The sequence below is a fragment of the Limulus polyphemus genome, unplaced genomic scaffold (assembly GCF_000517525.1).
Source record: "Limulus polyphemus unplaced genomic scaffold, Limulus_polyphemus-2.1.2 Scaffold244, whole genome shotgun sequence".
In the NCBI taxonomy this organism is placed as follows: Eukaryota; Metazoa; Arthropoda; class Merostomata; order Xiphosura; family Limulidae; genus Limulus; species Limulus polyphemus.
In genome coordinates, this window is record NW_013665854.1 from 165,168 (window position 1) to 186,729 (window position 21,562).

Genomic DNA, 21,562 nt, shown 5'->3' on the forward strand with positions numbered 1-21,562 from the left:
TTATAGCACGATTATACAAAGAATACCTTGCAAGTGAAAGAAAGAAGTTTGTTATAGCACGACTATACAAAGAATACCTTGCAAGTAAGAGAAAGAAATTTGTTGCGATATAACTATACAAAAAAAAACATACCTTGCAAGTGAAAGAAGGGAGTTGGTTGTAGCACAACTACAGAAAGAAAAGAGGTGATAAGGATTCTCCATAATGGCACGAAGAATGTGAAGAACGTTTTTGTCCGTCTTTATGATTGTTACAGTTTTCTCATTCAATGGAAAATGTAAAACATCACAAAACATACAATAAAGCAAAAACGACTCCGGTTATTGTCAGGATAATGTATTGCCACCAATTACACTAGATGGAATTCCTACATTACCAAGACACTAAGAAGGTATGGCTACATCAGGATAAACCGTCTAGGTTCACAACAGCCTTTTCTGCACGAACCATTTCGAATGAAAACTGGTGTTCATGCTATTATCTTCTCATAATTGCCTGCGTACCCATGGCTTTCTGTACATTTGGTCTACTTAAAGGTGGTCTTGAAAGCAGGCGTTCACGTATACAGTGAGGATCTGTGAAAAGTTTGTCAATACGTGTTATTTAAGGCAGAAGCTTGTTACAATAGAAATTACGGTATTGGGCAATATTGCGTAAACATGGTCATAAGTATAAGCACGATAAACGATAAAGGAAGTAGTTTCAAGGGCAGCACGGGGCCTAGAACATCGTGCTTATAAAGTGCGATTAGCCATCCCCCTGTATACGGAAAGTCACGAAGTAAACGTACAAAAAACGAACTCGAAAAGTGAACTCATACATGGAAAATAATGAAATGAAGTAAAACATTTAACTTCATTGAGCCAACGTAAATACATATAGTCAAAAAGTAAACCTATACACATAGTATAAGAATATGATACTGTATATCATGATCCTTACTACTAACTGTATACGCCAACATCTCAAACAAGAAAAATATAAATAATTACAGAAGCAGCTCAAATCTCGAGAATTTTCCATCTGATTCTCTGAGACAAAATTAAAATGATGTTGCTTATATTCAACTACACAATAAACCAGTCTTATAAAACGTTAGACCCGTCGTCGTGTGACCTCATTTTTTTTTCAACTATCTGAACGGTAGTTTTTAGATTAATTATAATCTCTCAGGCCAAAGGTCATTACATAAATAAGCGACCAAAAACAGGCTAATAATATCTTGCTTAATCTTTTCCTTTAACATTTCTTATTCGCGGCACAGGTTGATGTTTAAAATTAAAAGATGAAATACACACACACACAGTGATTTATGCACATATGTGAAACAGGGTCACTTTAAGGCTTATGACAGAAATTCATAAATATAAATGACGTGATGATATTTTGAAAACGTAATTTACATAAACTGACACCCCCCAAAAAACAACAACAACAAAAACTAACAAGGAATTGCTAAAACATATACATATCAACAGCAACCGATTCGTTTTGTGTAAATATATCTTAAGACGGGTACGAATTACATACTCACATAGGCACGAGCTTAGGTCACCTTTACAAGGAAATCAAGCCACAAGAGAGGCTTTTCGGAGAAGAAGTGTGCTTTCGTTTATAACAGGCTTTTTAACCCCTCGTAAAAATGTTGTAGTTTGAACTAGAACCACGTTTCTAAATACGTAAATGTCAAAGTCTTAGTAACCGTACTTTGACATCCACATTGGATAAGAATAAGACGTAAGACCTTTACCAAACTAAACTTACGAGCAACTGAGCTATCTTATTAACATATAAGAAACATTTTTATATTTCATTTCTGAGTCTTTGAAGAAAAATCAAATACGATACATATGTGTGAAAAGGTAAAGCCAGTTAAACTATAACAAAATCAACCAAACAGAAGGCCCGGCATGGCCAGATGGTTAGGGCGCTTGAATCGCAATGTGCGGGTCGCAGGTTATAACGCCGTGGGGGCGTTATAATGTGACGGTCAATCATACTATTCGTTGGTAAAAGAGTAGCCCAAGAGTTGGCAGTGGGTGGTCATGACTAGCTGCCTTCCCTCTAGTCTTTCACTGTTAAATTAGGGACGGCTAGTGTAGATAACCCTCATGTAGCTTTGTGCGAAATTCAAACCAAACAGAATTCAGTTAATCTTTATTCAAATACTTCGAAGTGAATTGCATCATAAAAATAAAACTCTTACGAAAAAATATGACCAAGTACAATAGAAATATGGTAATTGACACATCTGGTATGGTGAGATGCTCCAGTGTTTTAATCAACAACCTCATGGCAAATGGATGCTATTAATTTCCACTTCATTACGTGGTAGCTTTTAAAAAAAATATGGCAAGTTTCCTCACATTATTATTTTTTACACAAGGTAATAATACTCTTGTAATTGCTCTAATATTCTTCCTTGATTACAGTTGGATTTAGCTAGTTGTGTTGCTGTAAAACACTTCACCCAGAAAAAGATGTGAGCCGGTATAACGTCGGTAAAATATACATCTTTTTGGCTCAAACATTTTTTAGTTGTAGATGTCAGGTTTCATTAAGTATTACAAAAATTTGTGATAAAATTAAAAAAATAAAAATCAGTGTCCTTTTCTTGCTTTTCTATAGGAACGTTCATTTTGGCAAATATAGAAAACTATTGAAACCACTTAATTCTGCCATAATCATTCACGGTAAATCAAACCTCTTCCTTTTAATCTTAAAGATCTTATTCTTTACTATGTATGTAACAGACATAAGGTTTTTCATGTTAAAAAAGTTAGCAAGATGACACAAGAAGATTCCTCATATTCTTTGTCATGATTTCGTGTTCTTACTGAGTTAAATATTCACTTATATTTACAGTTTACATAAAAATGATAAAAATATTGACTATATATCAATACTCAACTACAAATCATGTCGATAGAAACTGAATCAAAATTGGATAACGAAAGTAAAAAAGTATCAAAAATATAAAACACGTCTGCCACCTTGATTTTCTTTCAATCAAGTATTCAAATGCTAGTGGCGTTAATAGGCCTAACTTACCTAATACCACAAAGTTATGCTAGAGACAGGTGATTAACTTCCACGAAAACCAAGCTGAACTACGCTTTTCTTAGTGAATTCAGTTCCACTCTATCATCTAGTCTGTTCATCTGCTTTTGACCGTTCATTTTCAGGTTCGCTGCACCGTTTCATTTCCTCTACGTAGTCGAAACTATTATTGATCCGAGAAGGCCTACCCTTGTCTCGGCTTTTTCTTAAACACTTCAGCTCATTGCCCTGCTTGACAAATGGTGACGGTCAATATCACTTAACCCAGAAACCCATGCACATTCTCTGAACAGAGAGTTTCCCTATAACTTATAAAATGTAGGCTGAATGGGAAGAAATTCCGTGAAATTCAAACATTGAACTATAAGGGCAGCAATGATTTTGTAAAGTCAAAATTTCAGGAAAACGTCGATCTTACCACTTGATAGATTGTTAAGCACAAAACTATACAACGGGCTATCTGTGCTATACCCACAACGGGTATTGCAACCCGGCTTTTATCGGTATAAGCCTTCAGACTTACTGCTGAGCCACTAGGAAGCACACCTGATAGATCTAACTCAATACGATTTGTCTTTTTACTCTGCCGAAGAGACTGTTTCCACAACTGCGTCGTCTCTACCTGTGTAAGACCGTGGGTGCGGACACCTACACTAATAGCCAAGGGCACGAACTAGGGATGCTGAGGACGAAGTAGCACCCTCTGGCTTGAAGCACTGGGGTGTTGTGCAGAGTGTTAAGTTTCACTCTTTATGTTTTAAGTCGCATGTTTGTTGAATAGTTCACGCGAAACTATACGAGGGTGAAATTGATTTTTCTAGGATACAAATTTTGTACTGATGCGTGAATGATGTTTACTAGTACTTTACTGTGAGAAAATATGACGTCAGCCGCTTCAGCGAGAAGCTTCTTCATAGTATCGAAGTTAATTTAAAAAAGTATTTAGTGTCACTGTGTCAGGTAACATCATGTACTTTTCGTGTTTTTTTCCTGCTTTCAACAATTTATGGAAAAATTGTGGCAAGGTCTGTAGTTAAAACACGTGTTTTTTAAATAGGTAAACACGTGTTAACGCTGATTTCGCTTTATTAATATGTTTTAATGTAGCAACAGTAGGATGCGTTGTTTTCATCATATACAGGTTTCCAGTCCGTGAAATTGTTTTTCAGCTAGAAAGATTGTCCTAGCGTCAACGCTAATAGTATTTAAAATACACAGGTATACATCTATTGTTGTTATTATGCTTACTTTAAAACATACCTAAAGTTGAATCATTATTAAGTAAACTTATAAAATCAAGTAATGAACACGCAGAAAGCATAAGAAACAATTTACCTCACAGAATGATTGGGATTGAGTAAAGTAAAATGCGCTAATAAGAAATTCCTAAGATATTTTCGTTTTTAACCACCTGACAGTTTTGGAACGTATACTTTCATAAAATGTAAACCATTAGCAAAACTTGATTGTACCCTATAACTTGCCACAGGCTTTCCTCATTGAAAAGCGTTCAAGATTTTCGTTAATACTTTGCGTTCAAGATTTTCATTAATACTTTTGCTACTAAGTGGAATAAAATTTTGAAGATTTTCATTAATACTTTTGCCACAAGATGGAATAAAGCGTTGAAAAAGATTTTCATTAATACTTTTGCCACTAGGTAGAATAAAACGTTGAATATTTTCATAATACTTTTTCCACTAGGTGGAATAAAACGTTGAAGAAGATTTTCATTAATACTTTTGCCACTAGATAGAATAAAGCGTTGAAAATTTTCGTTAATACTTTTGCCATTAAATAGAATAAAGCGTTGAAGATTTACATTAATACTTTGCCACTAGGTGAAATAAAGCGTTGAAGAAGATTTTCATTAATACTCTTGTCACCAGGTTTGTTTATACAGAAAAGAAACATTGGGCTATCTGCTGTGCCCAATGCGGAAATCAAACCCTGGATTTTAGCGTTGTAAGTCCATAAACTTACCACTGTTCCACCGGGGGGAGGGGGCTTAAGCTGCCTATTAATTAGTTCTAAGATGGACATTTGGTAAGATATATTTATATATATACAAGGTGGCATTGTACACCGAAGGGTTTGTCATCAGAGACCATCTGAACCCTTTGTGTAAACCTGAGACTGTAGATGAATATGGATGCTAATTAATAATAAATTATGGCAAACGTGGATTGAATTTAGTTTATTGCATGTCTGAGGTCTGGTCTCGATCGGTATTTGGTCACAATTCATTTTTAATCCAACTCTCACCTATTGTTTTACACTCGAATTTAGCCTGTTCAGCAATATAAGGATGGTCCAAACTTTTATATGAATATACTGCCAGCTCTTCTTGTTTGAAAATTATGAACATAATGAATATTCAATTGATATAATTATTTATTTAAAATGCAACACCGATGTTTGAAAACACTATCTCCGCTTATAAGATGTTTAAAGAATCATTGACAACTTTAGAGGAATTACAGGTAAGTTCCGTTCAAGTTCCTAATATTTCAATCTTGTCTTCTAGTTCTCCCACAGGAGGGCGCTCCTCGACGAACTTTGATAACGTTTACTTGAGTTTATTTCGTGACCACATGTCGTTTGCCACAACTTTCAGCTTGTTTCGTAAGAGACAGAACGAATACTATTGGACGATTAGATCACATGATTTGCCAGGCGCTCAGAAATAAATAAAAGTAATAGCACGACGGGTGTTGTGGAGGGGGACTTAGGGGGTGGGGGGTAGAAGTTAATGCGTTGTCTCAGATGGAGTATCATCAGGTAGCGCGACTAGAGTTTACAAAAATTCTGAGCTAAGTAAGTTTGAAGCTTTGAGAGAATGGTTATCTAAAATCTAATTTAAGTTTGACTGATGGCACGCAAGAACGACTCAGAGACAACGACTAAATTCTGAAATTTTAACGACGGAAATAAATCAGCCGACCCCTGCTCCTACAAAGCCGCCTTCATAGCTGGTCACGGGATTTCGCCGTAACATTATTCTCTAAATTTATTGTTCATGAGAAGCCTCTTGTTCCAAGGTTATGAGGACAAAAACTATAGAAGGCTAAGTTCAAAACTCTTGATGAGCTCACGGATTTGAAGAACTAACACAGTCATAGGTGATAAATGTAACCGTCCCGACTCATAAACAATTTAAAAATGAAAGCTGTATGTTAGTCGAAACAATTCCACTGTATTACAGCAAGCGTTCGTTGGAATTAGAACTCAAGGAATAGAGATCGTAGATTATCGGTTTTTTCACATATAAAACAGTCATAAAAGCTAGAAGACTGATAGAAATGAAAACAATCCCGCCATTAACGTTGGCTACTTTTCTGAGATTACCGACAAAGATACGGTTGACTGTTTGCTTAATAATACATAGATAAAACTTCTTGAACAAGGTCTTTGAAACACTTTCGCCGCCATTAAAACCCATCCAATTAATCTTACAAGTATTTTTTATCCGAAATTAGGCATCATTTGAATAGATAATGAAAGAAAACGACTATTACGCAGGGAAGAACAAACCTATACATAAATATGTAGAAGTATTTATACTGGAACGCTTAATTGATTCGGTTTTTATTTACTGAATATTTTCAATTGTAAGTTCACGTTTAAAAATACTTTTATAAAGGTTCTTAAATACTAAAATGCCCTCAATATCCAGCTTCACAAAAACTAACATTTCTACAAACAATCTAATACAACGGCTAGACGGAAATACATTAGATAGTTAAAAAAATTCAAAAATGTTCATCAAAATAAGTTTCACTAAACTAATTTGGCACCACCAAATAGTTCCTAGATCCATTAATAACGTTTAACGGTAGTATTAGAATCTTAAATGAGTAAAGATATTTCATTCCATCTACCGAGCAGTTTAAACTGTATTAGAGTATATATTTTTGTGATGAGCAAACATTATTCATGCTAAAATTTGTTTCATGCATTTACTGGTTCATCTTAAACATTAATCTAAAAAAAAAGGTATTAATCAGAGTAAAAAGAGGTACTAAAGATCAAAGTAAAGAAAGTTACTGATAAAAGTAAAGAGAAGTACTAAAGATCAAAGTAAAGAAGGTTACTGACAAAATTAAAGAGATGTACTAAAGATCAAAGTAAAGACAATCACTAATCAAGTTAAAGAGAGGTACTAAAGATCAAAGTAAAGAAAGTTACTGACAAAAGTAAAGAGAGGTACTAAAGATCAAAGTAAAGAAAGTTACTGACAAAAGTAAAGAGAGGTACTAAAGATCAAGGTAAAGAAGGTTACTGATCAAGTTAAAGCGAGGTACAAAAGATCAAAGTAAAGAAAGTTACTGATCAAGTTAAAGCGAGGTACTAAAGGTCAAAGTAAAGAGTTGTTAGTGTCATATCCAAAGGTGACACTTTCCTTGCCATGTGTGTACGACTAGCATACTCTAACAATAACTAGCTGGAATTAGATCAAATCCTAGTTTAAGCTTTCTGTTATTTAAAGTTTTTGTGCATTAAAATCATTATTCACACCTAAAGTGAATTTTGGGTGAAAAAAAAAACCCGCTTATGTATATCCCATATCCTTTTAGTCAACGACATAGGACAGATCCAGAGTGGTGTACGTATATTCAAGTGAATAAATGTGTGTGTGAACGATACTATTTGTAACTACGTTCAAGCTTGCTTGATATCTGAGGCAGTGATTGAGACGTGAATGCAAACCAACCAAGTATGTATGACAACTATACTGCTGTTAAACACACACACACAAAACAGGAAAGTGGGACCATCCTTTTTCTCAAAACAAATTAAATACACCAGCTCTACCTCATTACAAGACTCCACCTCTCCAATAACACAAACGTTCTGAGAGCCCGACTACATGACCACCCTGTGGTGTTTTAGGACAGAGGGGGGGGACTACTTTTTGTCTGCGGCAACTACAAGACATTTGACGGTAATGAGTCTTCGGTGTATTAAGGAGCAGTCAGCTCAAGAGCTCTGCATGGTACAAGATGTCAAGCATGTGCCACGCGAGCAACAACACGGATATCAGCATGCAGATCACGTACTTGAAAGCCAAGCTGAGTATAACGTGTATGAGAAAGTAACTGCTTCTCTCTTTTTTTATGAAACCAGCGCTTGCCAAATGCTTGCTCTGTGCAGAAACATCTAGCGGCATGATTTATTGGCAGTCATTTACTACCAGCTAGACCCGGCAATGGAGTACAAGGTAGAAAAGCCATTACGTATACACGCTTCAAATGATCAAGAGCAGGCGGTGTCTGTGTGTATTCTGCACTCACTAGTCGGTATTACTGAATAATCCATCTGTCCGGCAAACAGTATTCCATTGTTACATGAACAAAAAAAAAGAAGCAAAACTCAGTCTTTCAATAACCGATAGAAACTTTTACGCAACCGTGTACAAGTTTAAAATCGAGGAATTTCTTTAAAAAAAACAACAACAACAGCAAAAGTCTGTTTGATTAGGTGACAAATCGCAATGATTTTGAAAGGAAGAAATGTGTGAATAAACGTTTATAGGTAGACAAACAGCCATGGGGTACGTTTTCTTTATATTTCTCACTTCCAAAAATGCAACTGTTACCTAGACAAGAAAATTAGAAAACAAAGTGAGGAACAAAATGAAAACAAAGGAGGAGAAAGAAAAAAAAGGCATTAGATTAGAACATTAAGACAGACGTAAATGGGAAATTATACGTGAAAAAACTGCAAAAGAATAAAACAGAAATGGAAAAAGAAGAAAGAGCGAAATGGAAAGAAAGAAATCATTTAAGACTAAGAGAGAGAAAAGGAATAAGTAGTAAAATAGGGAGTAAGAAAAACGAAATTGAACGAGAGTCACTGAACTGAAAGGGGCTAGAAAAAAGTAGAGAAAAACTGATATATGAAAGAAAATGAGGGATTGAACCTCAGATGAAGGAAAGAAAAGGTCGAAAAAATGTGATATGAACGAACATGATGGAGAAGAACAGAATGTCAAATTAGAAGGGGGGGTAGAGAAATTAGAAAAGAAAGGGGAGAATTCCACAAACTAAAATATGGACCAGAAAGAGGAGTAAAAGAAAATGTTAAAAGGATTGGGAGACATTAAGTAAAAGCGAGAGAGAGTGAAGAAAAAAAACGTGAATAAAATAGCTATAGTAAAATAAGGGATAAGTAAAAACTTTGAGAGAGAGATGAAAAAGTACAATAATTCTACACATCATACAATCATCATTAAACGGTGGAATAAGTTTGAATTACAAAATAATATCCGACGTAATTCTGTGGGCATAACTACAACAACTTCAATTATTTTTTCTTCTCTAATTACTCACAGATGATGGCATCTTTTAGATTTTAATCTGCCACGATAATAACGAATGATTTAGTAAACTCGTTTGGTGTCTTCATAATTTTCTCTTTATTTCAGTAGTAGCCGCTGAATCATGGCTTCTAGTGACTTGCAGGATAGCATTCCCTCTGAGCAATATTCACCCTCTTGTTACACGAAATGGTTTTTAAGTTCTTCACCGCTTGTCTCGATATCTTATAGTTTATGTTACTTTTTTTTCTACTAGGTATAATTTAACATTTACACACATCTCATCCAAATCTCCTTTTCGGGTTCACACCCAAAATAACTTTGCCGATCATCAACCAATCAGCGTAGGAGCTTGATGAGTGTAGATGACGCCGACTTGGAATGATATGGCCTTAAACAGAGCCCACAGTGTTCTCATCCACACACGATTTCATCACGAAGAGTTTAAGGCTGTAATTTCAAAACTCATTCGACAGCCCCATATATAAACTCTGCGTTTTCACCTGCTGCTTATCCTTGTCCTTTTTGCTCAGGAACAAAATGATTTATAGCCACATTTTCAGTTCCAAACCACCAGATGATTATATGGTATATTGAGGACCTTACCGCCAACTTATGGTAAGAATGTGATCGATAAAAACATACGTTAAATGTGACTTCGTCCAGTCTCGTCCTATCTGCTTCTGTCCATTAATCGTTTTTTTTTTTTTGTTTTGTCGTTGTTGTGTAACTAACATGTTTGACAGGTAAGTTTTTAAATTTTTAGATAGATGGCAGCACAATAATCATCAAATAGGGCTTAAACTCACCTTCAATAACAAGTGAACCAATTAGCCAAGGTTAAGTTACGACTTCTAGTTATTTGTAGCTGCATGACTAGCATTAAATAAATTAATCCCGATGCATTTAACATTGTTAATTCTTTGCGAGCAACGAAAAACGAAAGCATTATTTAGTCATTTTGCAGTCTTACTCGCAGTCTCACTTTCTCAGCACGTGAATGCTGTTAAAGTAGTAATTTCTTTCACTGAAAAAAAAAACGTTGCAGGTTCCACAGTCAACAGGCATAAACAACGGTTTGATTTGTTTGAAATTTCGCACAAAGCTACAGGAGGGCTATCTACGCTAACCATCCATAATTTAGTAGTTACAGACTAGAGGGAAGGCAGCTAGTCAATACCACCAACCGTCAACTCTTGGGCTACTATTTTACCAACGAATAGTGGGATTGACGTTACATTATAACCCCCACAACTGAGAGGGCAAGTATGTTCGGTGACGGGAATTCGAACCCGCGACCCTCAGATTGCGAGTCGAACACCTTAACTACTAGACAATGCCAACCCTCATAAGCGACAGTCATCCTGTGTTAATTATTGCTTAAATGATAACAACATGAGTTTGTCTAAAGTGATACTTCAAGTTGTGTGATTGAAAACCAATGTAATTGGGATAGTGAAGAAAATATTGCTAACCAAACGAATTTTAAAAAACAAATTTAATTTTTAAAGAAGACCAATGGTTAAAATATTCTATTTTTTTCTATATTCTGCTCAAATCATGTCCTTGCTGTAGCCGCATTCCATTAACGTTTTATCAAACATATGCAACAGACTTTTTATATTTATTCAACTTTGGTTACGTTCCAGATGGCGCCAAAAGACACGTGGTCGTGTCGAATTAAAGTATTGGGCAATAGTAAGTAATCACGGTGGCCATCAAACAGCGCACAATCTACGAAGGAGTAAGTAGTTCCAAGGGCGGCAGGAGGCCTGGAAGATCGTTCTTATGAAATTCGATTAGCCATCAGTAAAATAAATGAATTTGTTGCCATCACTGTGAACAATAGTTTGTACAGCGGTTTGCATGGTCTGCATTAAACCCAACGTAAATTCTCACTGATGAAAGTAAGCAGCAACCATTAAACAACAGACAAATTATGACAGAGGAGAAGTTATTATTATTATTCAAACGCCCAAAATTTTTTGAAGTGTAATTTTTAATTGACATATTGAAATTTCCTAGTTTTGTTAAGTGCGAAAAGAAATTATGTTCGAAATTGAATTTTCACTTGAACGGCACTTTATGCGCACGTGGGCTAAACGGTCAGGTCAGAGAACCCTTATGTTAAGGCATATAGTCATCTATAGTTTAGAAGTACTGACCAGACAGGGGCAGTCAGCCAGCAGCACCTGCCATCACAAAGTGTTTGTATCGATCTTTTAATCGAATTACGGAATTGACTGTCACTTTTGTAACGCGCCCACAGCTGAAAGCACAACGCGGAGTGTGTTCAGTGGCATTACCTCTTGGTAGCCTTTGATCCACAAATCAGTACGCTAACCATAAGCCACGCCTACCTCAGTAACATGGGGAAAATTGTTTTTGATAATTTGCAAATACAAATGTATACGTATGCAGTAGACATGTATGTACTGAACTTAAGACTAAAATGTTCTGGTCGTGCGCTATGAAAGCAGTAAAAATGAGCATCTGTACTGTCTTGTTTTTCAATTAACTAGAATGTCAAGCATTAACACTAAAGACAGTTCAGTGACCTGATACAGTTCACTAAAAATTGAGGAAGAGGCCTGCGCACAAAAATGTAAATATTAACGTTCATGTCATTATACCTTAGACAAACGTAAGTTTCTGGAAATTGGACATTTTTTCCCGAATTACAACACGATATGTGTATTAAACTCGCAGAACCTGTTCTCCATCAACTGGCTCGCCTTCAGCACCGACTTCCGCAAATTTGATTGAAGTGTATGCGATCTTTCAACAAATGAGTTTGTTTATAGCTAACGAAAAGTAGACGTCATCACATTACCTGATTAGTACAACCAACCATATTACTTCTGGCCTACCGCGTGCTTTTAAAAATGACGTATGTAGTAAGAATTTTAATAAAAACGCTTTATCAAGTACACTAAAAAACTTTATCGTAGATGATGAACATAAACACAATAACTTCTCACCATTATATCTAATTAATTCATTGTACGTATTACAGCCACCTAATACTAGGCAAACTAACAATCAATAGTTACATATACTATTAGTTTTATTTCAATTTAGATGTCAGCAAGAGGGCGCATGACGTCAAAGTAGTACTAGAACAACTAAAATGTTGTAGATGATGTCACAAAAATCTAGTAATTTCGACGAATATGTAGAAGTGAGACTTCAGGTATAAATACGAGTAGGCCAGTCAATGAAAACGGTTTTTATACGTCAAAATAAAATTATATCCGCACAAATAACAGAACTGCCTGTGATAAAAGGATTCCGCATTCAAGCAAGTAAAGTGAAATAGCGAAGTGCCAAAAGGAAAAATCCTGCTTTTCCATTCATGAACATGGCCAGAAAAGGGCCACTCGTGTGTACGGCAAATTACGAACAGTCGTATCGCGCACGCAATGGCTGCATGAATCCAAAAACAGCAATTTTGTAACTAATGATAATAATGCTCTCGAAAATCTTTAATCCATACTATGAAGGGAGGAAAATCACAACCTCGGTTTGAAGATTTATTCTGGAGAAGGGTAAAAAAACTGGCTAAAAGAGCTAAGCAAAAAACAACGTTAAAAAAATTCCCATATCTACGTATCTCATGAGATTCCATTGAATTTGTCTTATGATAAAAAAAAAGGATTTTGTCATTAAAAACAAAATTCTCCTTAAGAGATATCAAATATTTTGACCTTATACAGTTTGCTTTACAAAATATTACGTTATACATAAACTATACAAAATATCACGTATCGACAAGAAACTAAATTATACATGACAAACTAGTTTCTATACGTCTGGTACAATTTTGATGTTTACTTTGTGCTTCCTTTGTTTATTTTTGATGCGCGATCTATTGTATCGCGATCTATTTCCTGTTTTATGACGCTGATATTTATCGTTCTTATATAGATGTTGCAACTCTATTAAACACACATTATACATTTATAGAGACAATTAAAGAGCGAGCGAGAGGTTTGGATTTTAGGACTAACAGTCGGTTTTCTTACTTCTTTGCGTTTGCATGAACCTAATAAGTAATTTCTAGAATTATAAGGAAAGGCAATGATAAAACTATTAATGTAACGAGCTATAGAGTAAGGGCTTAAGTTAGTAGAGAGGTCAAGGTACAGTTTTAGAAACAACTGCTGTTTCAAGGATCCGAACAACCGAATATGAGAATGTAAAATATGCAAATATGTCATGTTTATTTGCACACGCACGCATGAAAGAGATAACATTTTATCACCTAGTTTAGGATTGATAATACAATTATCGATTATTGCCCAATGACAGCTTGAGTTGAATAATGCTGTCTGTTTGTTTGTTAATTTGTTCGCAGAGTAACTCGATAGAGTGCAGGGTAAGACAATGTTAAAAATGAATTTTATAGGATACCCCTGGATACTGACACTACAGAATCGAAAGTTTGTGTGTTTTTTTAATTTCGCGCAAAGCTACACGAGGGCTATCTGCGCCAGCCGTCCCTAATTTAGCAGTGTAAGACTAGAGGGAAGGCAGCTAGTCATCACCACCCACCGCCAACTCTTGGGCTACTCTTTTACCAACGAATAGTGGGATTGACCGTCACGTGCGAGCATGTTTGGTGGGACTGGGATTCGAACCCGCGACCCGCAGATTGTGAGTCGAGCGCCCTAACCACCTGGTGACGCCGGGCCTCAGAATCGAAAGAGCAGCTGAATTATATTCATATAGCACAATAACAGTAAATTTACGCTAGCTTGTTTAAGCACAAAGCTGCATGATGGGTTATCTGCGTTGTGTTCATCGCGGAGATCGAACCCCAATTTCATGTGCCATAAGCTAAGCTGACCACTGAGCGATTGTATGACGATTGTGTTACTTTCAACACTATATATACATGTAGTATTCCTGATGTCGCTATACGTTTAGATAGGGATTTCAATAAAGTTTGCCGAATTTTAAAATTACGTGTTCTGTTCTTTCCTCTTAGAAGCCTTGCGCGTCACATTTTGGATATTTGCCAATCTTCTCAAATTACGACGTTATGATGCACCTCATTGAACATGGCGCATACATCCAAAGTAATGAACTGTTTGTTTTTGTTTTCCAAACTTCCTGACAAAATCGGGAAGTTTCGTAATATATGATGAATTTCATGAATATGATTCGAAAAACTGGAGTTCAGTATAAAAAAGGTTTAACGATTGGAGAAACTTAGAGGCTAGAATTCAATTATATGAAAATTGTTAAACATGTTTGTTTCAGAATTTCCGCGCGAAACTACAGGGCTCTCTGCGCATGGCCGATCCTACTTTTGAGCTTATAGACTTTTGAGGGAAGGTAGCTAGTTAACAGCGTTCACCGCCAACACTTGGACTACTATTATCTCACCGGGCCTAGCATGGCCTGGTGGTCAGGGTGGTCGACTTACAATCTTCGGGTAGTGAGTTCGAATCCTCGTCGCTGAACATCCTCGCCCTTTCAGCCGTGGGGGCGTTATAATGTGACGATAAATCCCGCTATTCGCTGGTAAAAAAGTAGCCCAAGAGTTGGTGGTGGGTGATGTTGATTAGTTGCCTTCTCTTTAGTCTATCACTGCTGAATCAGGGATGGCTAGCGCATATAGCCCCCGAGTAGCCTTGTGCGAAATTCAAAACAACCCAAACCAATTATCTGATGGAATATGTGATTTGACTGTCATTCTTATAGTGCACTCACGGGCTCCACAACGGACACAACGGGCCGTGAGTCACGAATCTTTGGACTCACAGTCACAGCACGCTAACAGCTAGGCCAAGACCGGTCCGTTCTTGAAGATAAGATCTATCGAACTATATATTAATGATAATTTGTACTTATAAGTTAGTGGGAAGTCATTAATTTGAAAATGTTTACTGAGATATATATATGGATGATTCGAATTTGCCAACAACCCAACCGAAAAGACGAATTGTACTTGGGTTGATGATATATTCTGCTTCGACTTAAAAAGGAATTTCTAAGCAGGTCTGATGATCGAATGCTTCAAATGAAAGATTTACAAAATATTGTTTGAATATCCGCTAGTTATTATCGACACTAAACCTGTACAACTGTACTTTCATCCAAACAAGAAGGTACTTGCATGACGAAGCACGTGTGGAACAAATTTAGCTTTATCTTATCTTCGTTTTAATAAAAGCGGGAATTTAAACGTTGGAAATAAGCTGTATATATATATATATATATACATGTATATAAATTATCTTTAGAAAACGCCACACACTTATGCTTTGTTTGTTTGGAATTAAGCACAAAGCTACACAATGGGCTATCGGTGCTCTGCCCACCACGGATATCGAAACCCGGTTTCTAGCGTTGTAAGTTCGCAGACATACCGCTGTGCCACTGGGGAGCCACACTCGTGCAGATATATATGCTGTATGCAGCGTAAAGTGGCAACTATACATATCATCTGTTCCCCTATTTGGTGGGTCAGCGGTAAAGTTATGTAATTACAATGTAAAAATCCGGTGTTCGATTCTCCGCGGTGAACATAGCAGATAGCCCAATGTGGCTTTGCGCTGAAACAAAAACACACGTAAACACATACCATCTACTTAAAACCCCCCACATACTCATGCACATATAAATACTGTATACAGTGTAAAGTACTTATAGATATCATCTGCTGAAAGCCCCCTTTTCCCACCTCATGTATACACACACACACACACACATATATATATATATATATATGCTGTATTCAGCGTAAAGCACTCATATGGCCCGGCATGGCCAGGTGGTTAGGGCACTCGACTCGCAATCTGAGGGTCGCGAGTTCGAATCCCTTTCAGCCGTGGGGGCGTTATAATGTGACGGCCAATCCCACTATTCGTTAGTTAAAAGAGTAGCCCAAGAGTTGGGGGTGGGTGGTGATGACTAGCTGCCTTCCCTCTAGTCTTACACTGCTAAATTAGAGATGGCTAGCGCAGATAGCCCTCGTGTAGCTTTGTGCGAAATTCAAAAACAAACAAACAAACAGCACTCACACATATCACATACTGAAAGTCCATACGCTCTTGTACATATATACAATGCATACAGTGTAAAGTACCTAGTTTATGAATACCCGCTTTAAAGCTTTTTCCCTATACCTGGTTCGTGCTACATAATCGCAATCGTTAAATCATGAAACGAAGATCAAACCGACTTAAAGAGAATTACTTTGCAGTATGTCGAATCGCTCTCCTCGTAGTAGTGATTCCCGAGAGTGAGTAGAATTGATTAGGTAATTATTTCAGAACCTGGCAGGGTGAAGGGCTTAATTGCTAACCAAAACATAGGAGCAGAAGATACAAAAAGGTGACCAACCACATAGAATACCTACATAATGGCACTACCTGATATCCCCGAGTTTTGTTTGTGGGTTCATTTTGAGAAACACGACCACGCAAAATTTGTAATGTGTGAATTACAAATCTATTTTCCTGCTAATTACACTGTTACTGAAAATAAAGAGTGTGTGTGAATTATACGTTGATTTTTGGTACAGAGAGAATGTCTAACGCAATTATTCACGCGTTGTTTAGAAACCTGTTTGACCTGTTGTTGAATCACTTGAGACGTGAACGAAAAATTTCTGTTTTGTCATAAAGAAAGGAAACTGTGACTGAACGATGATTGATTCTACGTACATGTACGTGTTCTAACCACCTGAACTGTCTGTTTTGTGAATTGTTTCAAGTTTTAGGGCTCACTTCGGTCGTTAGTCCGCATTTTCAGAATGTGGGTGTGTTATAAGGGTGACGGTCACGTTCCACTATTCGGTCAAGCAAGAGTAGCCCAAGAGTCTGCTGTTGCTGTATGCTGTTGACTAACTGCCTTCTCTCAGAGTTATCAGTTCAAAATTAGGGACTATTAGTGCAAATGATCCCTGAGAAGCTTTGTGCAAGTATTCGAACAACAAGCAGATTAGTTGATTGCGACAAAAGCAGTAAAATCGTTATTTTTCTTTTACTATAGGTACGGGACTGGTTAGCGTACCGGATCATGATTCAGAAAGTCCATGCCTCGCGTTCCATTTCTATAAAAACACGCTCAGTGAGAACGTACAGTAGGTACGTTATAGAACAACGGTAAAATCCAATTATTCGATTAGATTAACACAAGAGTTAGCGATGGGCGCTGTTGACTAGCTAAGTGAATTCCCTCTAGTCTATCAGTTCAAAATTAGGTACGGCTAATGCAGCTAGTCTTTGTATAGCTTTGCACGAACTTGCGTAACAAATACACTTATACGATAAATTTCCTTTTAAGCACGTCTCTCATAGTCAAACTGAGTGAGTTTGTTAGGAAATTTAGGTAAAATAAGAAAATAAAAACAAAAGGCAGCAGGCATGTGTGTTGTCTTTCAGTTTTTCGGCCAATTGTGGTCAAGGAGGACACCTTTGTAAGTACAATTGTGGTCAGGGTGGAGACCCTTGTAAGTACAACAGTGGTCAGGGTGGACGTACTTGTAAGTACAACTGTGGTCAGGGTGGAGACCCTTGTAAGTACAACAGTGTTCAGGGTGAAGACCCTTGTAAGTACAATTGTGTTCAGGGTGGAGACCCTTGTAAGTACAATTGTAGTCAAGGTGGATACCCTAGCAAGTACAGTTGTAGTGAGGGTGGATGCTCTTGTAACTACAATTGTGGTCAGTGTGGAAACCCTTATAAGTACAACAGTGGTCAGGGTGGAGACCCTTGTAAGTACAACAGTGTTCAGGGTGAAGACCCTAGTAAGTACAATTGTGTTCAGGGTGGAGACCCTTGTAAGTACAGTTGTAGTGAGGGTGGATACCTCTGTAAGTACAATTGTGGTCAGGGTGGAACCCTTGGAAGCACAATTATGGTCAGAGTGAACGCCCTTGTAAGTGCAATTGTGGTCAGGATGGACGTCCTTATAAGTGCAATTGTGGTCAGGATGGACGTCTTTTTAAGCACAACTGTGGTCAGGGACGAGGCCCTTGTAAGTACAATTTGTACGATTACAAATACTAGAATTTCAGTTTTGGAATATTAGCTGATTGTAAGATAAAGAAGAAATAACGAGTTAAATTTCCAAGAGTACTCTTTTCTAGTGAACTATAAAATTATTCTATTCACTAACAAAGTTTACATCAAGATATTTATAGTAAGCTCCGATGCATATTCTCTTCGTAAACTATACAATTATTTCATTGTTAGGAGTAATTTCATGACATTATTATTTTCAGTTCAATGTGATAATATGGTTGATATAATTATAATTTTAACTAATAATTTCTGAATTTGCATATAGATAAGCTAGATGATAGACTGGCTTTTTAATAAGTGAAGTACTGATAAATTAACATTAATCGTGTAGCTAAGTTTCATGTATATCTTTCGAAGTTATCACAAGGGAAATAATCCTTATAAAAAATCAATAATAAAATCTTTAACAGTCCGTCTACGCATAAACGTTTTTATTCGTAACTATATATAAAATAACTACTAAATCAAGAATTACTAACTCTAATAAAACACATACAATGACTTGTAATAATAATTAATAGTTTACTGGTTGTGCAAGTTCTTGTTTTTTTTTTATTTTAAGAGTAACTTTTATAATTCTCATAAGAAAACGTTGTGTTATAGAATTTAGAAATAACACACGAACCTTCAAAATTTCCTTTAAGGCAATCTATATAAATATAATGGAACAGTCTGTTGTATGTCCATGTAACTACTTCGCAGGGTGTGGATGGATTTTCACCCAAGTTGGTATGAAGGTTCATTGGGTCCATAGGGAGATACATAAAAATTTTCAGTTTTGCATTTTGAGTTGTGCAGTTTTTATGGACATTTTTTACCACTACTTCGCCCCCTATTGCCGGATGTTCATCAAATTTGACATGAAGGTTTGTTGGGTCCATGAGGAGATACATGCACATTTTCAGTTTTGCATTTTGTAGTCTGAATGGGCGTTTTTGAGTTTTTTACAATTACATATAACGGAAGTAGCTTTCCACGTCCTAAGATAACCTTTCATTAATCATGAATTTACATAACTTCCGTCCAGGGGACGGGTACTCCAGCTAGTTATTAATATATTTTCAACTTGAGATCATAGCATGCTCCTTTCAGAGTTTACAAATTGCATAAGGTTTTGAATAATGCAAATTTGAGTTATTACCTGTTCTTGCACCGCTTGTAATGTTATTTTATTATGTGCATTAAGTTTTGACTTGCGTAAGTTCAAATGGTTTCTATAATTAATCCCACGAACACCAATTTACAAAAGTTTGAATTTGAGTACCAATTACTTGCTGTTTTATTTTAAAGGTTTCAACTTGGTTGGAGTCGACATTTCCACTGGTCTTCATCAGGTTATGACGAAGGTCTGCGTTAATAGATCGAAATGACGTCTGCAAGCAAGCTACAAGTGTACAGGCAAGTACATTAACGAGTTGGTTTATGACAACCAAATTGGTATTCAAAGTAAAAAGCGAAGAAGAAGACTCAATTGTTTTCACGGATATGAAAGGATTTTGCGAACGTATAGCGAAACATTAATGTTCTAAAATACAAAAATGTGGGCAGTTTTTCATAAAAAAAACTTTTTTTGCTTGAAGGATCCCAAAATGTTGCGTTGTTCTTTCAAAATACATCAATCAAAATTGAGTTTAAGTTATTCAATACAAACAAATGTTTTATAGCCTCTTTTTTTTTACTTCGATATTTCATTGTACACGTACAAATCTATATGAGAAACGCGAAAAACAGCATTTTTGTTTTGCTTGGATAATTCCAAAATGCTGCGTTGTTGTGTTTCAAAATAACTTAATCAAAATTGACTTTGAGTTATTCAACAAATGATCTTATTAAAAATATTATAGTCACCTTTTTTTATTTGATATTTTAGTGTCCATTTACAAGTCTATAGAAACGCGAATATGTGAACTCTCATCCTTACCAGTCAGGAGGATTTGTATATTTGATGTGTAACTGAACAATATTTCAATAGAAGTTCATTGCTGATTGATTACAGAACATCTTTGATTTAAACATACACTACCCGAGATGCTCAGATCCAAGGTTCGAATATTACAGAGCCCCAGAAATAATTTTTATAGACTACACTTAAACATATTTGTATTTGTGGCAAAGCTACTAAGGCTATCTACCATCGTCCCTAATTTTGAGCTACTGACCACAGGGAAGACAGCCAGTCAGCAGCATACTACTACCTAGGAAATATTTCGTAATATTGCACGGATTCGAACCCGGCTTGCCAGCTCCAAAATCCAGAGCTCTACCACAGGGTCAACCCACACTCCGCACTTGAAATTAATGAAGGATTTACAACCGAAATGCAATGTCAAGGCAACTACAGTAAATAGAGTAATAAAAACATTAAAATTATGAAAGATAAACAAAATGCAAGGTCATTGTTTCTTTGAGCAAAGTTGGACTTTCAACAAGGCAGGTTGCTAGAAAAAATAAGTCTGATCAGTCTACTGTGAGCCAGTGGGTGAAGAGATATAGAGAAACTGGTTGTGTGGAGATAGCCCATTGTGTTTTTTGTTTGTTTGAAGTTAAGCATAAAGCTACACAATGAGCTATCTGTACTGTGCCAACCACATGTATTTTTATCGTATTTATACAACATCTTTCTGTATTTTTCTTTAAGGGATTGTCTTCACACTGGGAATGTCATCTTTATATCTGACATATAACTTTCGTTTGTAAAATAATATAACTGATCTAACACTAGAGTTGACCTACATTGCTGCTGTTTGGTTTCAATCAATATAATCCTACTGCAAGGATCACGGCAAATGATACTTTTAATACAGATGAAAAAAAGATACCACATCATAAACCATAAGAATAACACCGAACACATTGAATAAAAGCAGTTAAAAACTCTGGAAAAAAAATCTAAAAACTAATACCATTTAAGTAGACGGAAAGACAGAAGGACGGACAGAGAGTTGGACAGACGGGCATAGAAAGTTAGATAAATACTTCAGTTTTTCATCACAGTTTTCAACGCGATATGCATAATTCAATCTTAGTGCATATGCACGAAATCAAAATATTAGGTCGTCAAGAAATTAATGTCGTGGTCTGGAACACTTTCGTTAACCACCCCCCAAAAAACGTACATCACGTATAATAGTTAAACGAACGCCT

At 36.3% G+C, this 21,562-nt stretch overlaps 1 protein-coding gene across 4 annotated transcripts in view; it reads right to left on the reverse strand.

Moving 5' to 3' along the window:
* The window catches only part of LOC106478719 (protein tiptop-like), a 106,618-nt gene that overhangs the window by 18,707 nt on the left and 66,349 nt on the right, over positions 1 to 21,562 (reverse strand). Inside the window, exon 1 of one of the 4 annotated variants that reach the window (XM_022382378.1) lies at positions 3,053 to 3,161. The exons of 1 other annotated variant lie outside the window; for it this stretch is intronic. The gene's annotated coding sequence lies outside the window, so the exon portion shown is untranslated. Of the gene's footprint in view, positions 1 to 133; positions 264 to 377; positions 461 to 3,052; positions 3,162 to 21,562 lie in introns of those variants that run through there. 2 more of the 4 variants (XM_022382376.1, XM_022382377.1) reach the window with 2 other exon arrangements.